Source organism: Alexandromys fortis, unplaced genomic scaffold (assembly GCF_014885135.2).
Source record: "Alexandromys fortis isolate MF-2015 unplaced genomic scaffold, M_Fortis_MF-2015_v1.1 scaffold_15, whole genome shotgun sequence".
NCBI classification, from domain to species: domain Eukaryota; kingdom Metazoa; phylum Chordata; class Mammalia; order Rodentia; family Cricetidae; genus Alexandromys; species Alexandromys fortis.
Genome location: NW_026067911.1, coordinates 13,085,966 through 13,091,965, shown reverse-complemented (window position 1 = coordinate 13,091,965; position 6,000 = coordinate 13,085,966).

Genomic DNA, 6,000 nt, shown 5'->3' with positions numbered 1-6,000 from the left:
TTAAAGATCTATTAACACTGGACAAAATGGAATGTTCTTTTTACTGTCCTTCATACTTTATTCTAGAACATTGTATTTGAAAATTCAATTTAATTTGAAATGTTTTTCCTCCAAGCATTTCTTTTGCATTTTTAAATTCTTAGCCACAGCCTCACTAATTTGTTCAGGCTGACTAGGATTTGTACTGTGACCCAGGTGGGCTTTGAACATTCATTTTTATAACAGCCTCTGAAGGAACTAAAAAGACAGGCCTGGAGCAACAGGAACAATAAGTTACCAAAAAGTTGAAATGAAAAGGTCAAAATCATTAGTAGCAATGCCAAATTAGAGTATACTGCTTGGTTTTGTTGCATTTCTTATTACTTATATAATGAGAGTTAATTTAATGATAGTTATTGAAATATGAGTAGACTTAATTTTTACTGTAAATATTTCTGAGGAATAACAGAAAAAAAATCGCTCAGAAAAATTTTCAACAATTAATAACATTCACCTAAATTTGTGATTGTATATAAGGATAATTATTTGTGTACACATTTTTAAGGATTCTTTCAATATTTAAATACCATGCTTGAATTTACAATTTAAAAATACAATGTGGATAAGCAAAAATGCATTTGGTATTAAATTCCTCTATATTTTTTTCTATCAATCCAGATGTTTGGGAGACTATGTGCTATGTCAAATTTGTGGGAGATATTACTGGGCCAAGGTGAAGGAGGTCTCTCCTGGCAGCTCAGTGTTTCCTCTATGAACTAATCCAAACTAGACAGCAGGCAGTCAGTGAGAATGTAGTGTTGCTTTTCCTTTGATGCTATTGCCCAAGTGTGCCCCAACTTCAGCTGTCAATGGAAGGACATGTACTAGGGAGCCAGCTCAAGAACTGTGAGGTGGAATTGTTGTTTTGATCTGGACATGAATTGAATTCCAATAAAAGCAGAAAATGGGAGTGCATATAGAATATTCTTTCTCAAAAGATGCCCAGGCAGGTGGGGTTTACACAATTTTTTTGGAAACTGACATTTGCTCATTATAGCAAGTCATATTATGAGACCAGGTACACTTGTCAGTCAAGACCACAATTTGCTACATCAAATTATTCTTGAAAATACCAGACTGTACAGCTAGGTTCTAACGTTCAAATTACACAGTAAGTAATGTTTCATGTCATGTGTATATAAATACAAAAACTATATGTCTGTTCTTGAAGACTTTTATGCTTGTATTTTATATTAAATTTAACAAACTGTGGTACAAAAATACATTAGTTTTTTATACCAAGAAATTAATACTAATTAAATATATTAATCTTTTATTGATGATAGCATTTCTTAGTGGCAGTATCACCTGTTAAATTTGGATAAGAAGTATGAAAGCTTAATATGTCATTTCTGAAGTGATGCTTTATTTAAATATTCATATTACCTTATTCTATGTACATTTTTTAAAGATCAGATAATCTGTTACAACTATGGAGATAACATCAATAAAATTCTACTACTAAATATTTGTTTAAACATTTGCTTTATTGAATTTAAACGTGCATATTAATACCTAATAAAAGATTAAAGGTGTCAATATTTTCAATACATATGGAAGAAGGGACAGACCAATGAAGAGACATATTGTACAAACGTCATCCAAGGTGGATTTCAGGATTAAGTCTAAATTCTCCAAATGGTGTATCTAGCTAAATGATGAAAGATAACACTTACAGTTAGACAATAGTGAACTTCACTATATCAAAATTTAATGGAGAACCTTCAAATCATATATATTTATTGTTCATATACTTTCCTCTATATATTCTTCATAATGCCTTTAAAGATGTCTGAACCGGGCAAAGTTGTGCATGACTTTCATCACAGCATTTGAAAGGCAGAGGCAGACAAATCTTCATGAGTTCGAGGCTACCCTGTTCTATAGAGTGAGTTCTAGAACACCTAGAGCTACATAGGGAGACCAGGTCTCAAAAGTAATAATAATAATAATAATAATAATAATAATAAAGAACTCAAACTACTAATGAAAATACATGTTAGATAGTGTAGTGGTGGGTCTACATCAAATATACAAATGAGAAATTGGTCCACAAAAGACTAAGGGAGACATGAATAATTGAAAATCTGTGGTGTAAACAAAGAGGATACGCTCAGTCTATAGGAAAGGCTAGATTTTCTTCTGTTAAGTAAAAATTTGAAATGAATACAGTTCTGGTCAGTTCAAGATGTTTTTTATTTAGTATTCTCTATGGCATTTATAGACTTAAATGTGAAGATAATTCAAGTCCTAGTTAAATCATTATTGTCAAAAATTTTTGATAATAATTTTTATTTTTCATCTCAAGTATATAGTTATCAAAATATAATTTCAGTGGTGTCTTTCTATTTTGGTTGTCTCTCTTTTCATGTCGGTCTTGGATTAATGAGTTCTGAGTAACACAGTGATATTTAGAGGCCCATGATTGGCCTCGCTATACTTTTCATTATTATACATCACTCTGTGATTTGTTGATGTTGGAAAGAATATAGGAAATTCTTCATACAACAGTGCTTTACATAAAGAGTACCTTTCATGGGTTAGACTTGAAAGCAACTATTTTCAAATATCATACATTTGCATGTCAAGCTAAATAGATACTTATGTATGATTCTTTTTTTAAATATAATTTTTTATTGAAAAAAAATTTTTTCCGCCTCCTCCCCGCCTCCCATTTCCCTCCCCGTCTCCCTTTCCCCCCCTCCTCCCTCTCCTCTCCCCCTCTCCCCACTCCTCTCCCCCTCCCTCTCCAGACTGAGGGGCAGTCAGTGTTCCCTGCCCTGTGGAAAGTCCAAAGTCCTCCCCGCTCCATCCTGGTCTAGGAAGGTGGGCATCCAAACTGGCTAGGCTCCCATAAAGCCAGAACATGAAGTAGGATCAAAACCCAGTGCCATTGTCCTTGGCTTCTCAGCAGCCCTCATTGTCCGCCATATTCAGAGAGTCCGGTTTTATCCCATGCTTTTTCAGTCGCAGTCCAGCTGAGCCTCTTAATAGCTTAGTAGCCAAGGTCTGAATTCATAGCAGCGTGTGGGAATGAGGCTTAAAGCTCAATGTGAGTACGATGTAAAAGCAGACCTAAGTTTTATGGTGTATGAGACAGGGTAAGACAACTGTGACTGTATCTGTATTTTTAGTATATACTATAAATGATCTAAGTAAATAATAAACTTAGTCAATACGACATCAGTCAGACAGCACAATAGCCCATGATTTGATCATTGGGTAATGACTTGGAGAGAAAGTAAGAGAAACTAACGATTTAAACTCAGTGTCTTTAAACATACTCTGCTTTTACTTATCTGGATTATACAGTAAGTATGATATATTCTGAGTTCTTAAGGAATTTGATATTGATATGTTTACTGTCAAGTAGCACACTTGTGACATCCAGATCAAATTCTTTAAGATATTTTTAGCAATTTAATATTGTGACATTTCAGTTTCTCTACTCCTAATGTCAGCATTGAAGCTAATGAGAGAGATACTGTGTTCTCCTATATTCAGTCACAAATCAGTTAACTCAATATAAGTTAACAAGGGTAAAGGAGGGGTGGGAAGGGAGCTGAAAAGAAACAGCCTTCCTCAGGCCTCACTTTTGTATTTCATCAGAAATTCTTAAATTCTTAAATGCCTCAGCAGTTAAGAGTATTCGCTGCTTTCATGGAGAACTTAGGTTAGATCCAGTCACACACATCATTTCTTACAACCACTTGTAATTAAAGCCCTGGGGGATTCAATCTATCTTCAGACAACTCTGGGCACTAGATACATACAAATAACAAACAATTACTTGCAGAAAAACCATTCAATATACATAAAAATAACAAACTTTAAGGATACATATTTTAAAAAGAAAGTTTAATTTAAACATAATTTAAATAATGACCTTTAAAATTTCATCTTAAATGTTATATTGGCTTGAATATAGCTATCACTCGCGGCCTCTAAAAATGCTGTTATGATGTCTACATCAAAACAATCATTAATAATACTCCAAAATTATGATTCTCTAAAATGTTTATGGTGAATGAAATGGGCACCCAGGCTTGCCATTTACTTTCATAGCCTTAGTTTTGTTTTCTTCCTTGGTGATTATATGTAAAAATCCAGTAGAAGAAATAAGAAAAACAGAATATAAATATCATAATGTGCTTTTATATACAATACAACCATGGTCACACAACTGAGTCAGTTCACATGTCAGTAGTAAAACACCGAAGAGGTGTGTGTTCCATTGGCAGTGTATCTGAACTCCTAATCCTAAATTTGGCTGAACTGGGAGTTCCAGTTGCCTCTCAGAGTGGAATTTCTTGTCCTTATCTTAAAGATCCTGAGTTTGTGTATAACTTGGGTACATATATCAAGATTACACGGTACAGGATAGCTTATATAAATGATTGTATCTCTTTTTATGATTTCGTATAAATGTATCATAACTAAAAGCAAAAGCAAATTACTATTAATTTAACAACATGAAGATAAGTATTTTTCACAAAATACTAAATTGACTCAAGAGCCAGTTTTCCACTGAAACTACTTTTGCTCCACTATGTAAACAAAAGAGTTGTTCTAAACATAATCCTTTTAACTGAAGAGTGACTTGGGACTTATGCAATAAACTTTTGGAGAGATGGCTCTGGCTAAGAGTACTACCTGCTCTTCCAATTGTCCTGAGTTCAATTCCCAGCCACTGCATGGTGACTCACAACCATCTGTAATGAGATATGGTATCCTTTGATGAAGAGACTTAGTTCATTGTCCTCATCAACTTAGAGCATAAAACCCAATGTGGACAAGTTCAACAGAACAGCCATATACATGCTGCCCACAAATGCTTCAGCATTGCCAGAGTATACATTTCAACTTATTTACATTATATTTGAGGATCTTAAATGCATTTCAGAAGTACTTGCGTTCTCACATAACTTTTGTGTGTAATGGTGATTGGTAATTCCAGCAAATGATTGGCTTCATTTTTTTTTGAAGAAAACTTTGTGTTTTATTCCCTGTATTTAAAAATCAGTCCAAATTTGAATGTTATTTGTGGTTTACCACTGATTAAAGGGTGACTTAGTAGAAAAGCAGTAGAGGCAGAAGCACCAAGTAGAGGTCTATAAAATGCAAATAAATGAAAAACAAAGGAAGAAAGAATAAAGATAAAATAAAAACTGCAAAAATTGCTGGTTGTGTCAATTTAGGGGCATGTAGCAACACTAATGATCCTCACACTGAGAAAAGCATATCCCAAGAAGACTACAAAAACATGGAATGTCAACAACAGTAATACAATCAAAATGAATAACAAAGAAAGAAACAAAAAGAACGGTTTTTTATATCTTCTGAGATTCAAAATATTATACATTTAAAAATTTCAAACTTTAAGAGCTTAAAAATATGCTCACATTGTGAAAAGGGAACACTTCTGTCACAGGAATGGTCATTTCTACCAAAATATTTTTTATTTTTTAAGTATACAATATTCACATCCTTTTTAAAAATATATACACATGCCGAGTATATGTCACAGGCGCAACGCTACCATTTTATAGATGGAAATATTTCTTATTAGAACCGGGCAGGTGTCCCCAGCTGACAAACATACACAGGAAGCACGACTCAGAGCAGCCTCTCTGCAAGGCTCCCTGGGCACATTTTCATTTTAATCGGTTCTGTAGCCAAGCGTCCCTTGGAAATACATGCCTGAAAAATTAATGAAATCTCACATAGAGGACAATAGCTTTCAGATGGTCCTTAACCTACTTTTTAAAAACAAGCAAGTAAGAATTAAAATATTAAAATGCAATATATCTGTCATTTTATATAAACAACAGGATATGTATTAATATGGCTGAACTGATTTTACAGTTTATATATTATTCTGCTTAGTATTGTTTAGTTAAGTAGAAAAGCCTACAGACACAATTAGTTATTTGAAGTATTTTAATTCTGCTGAATAGATCC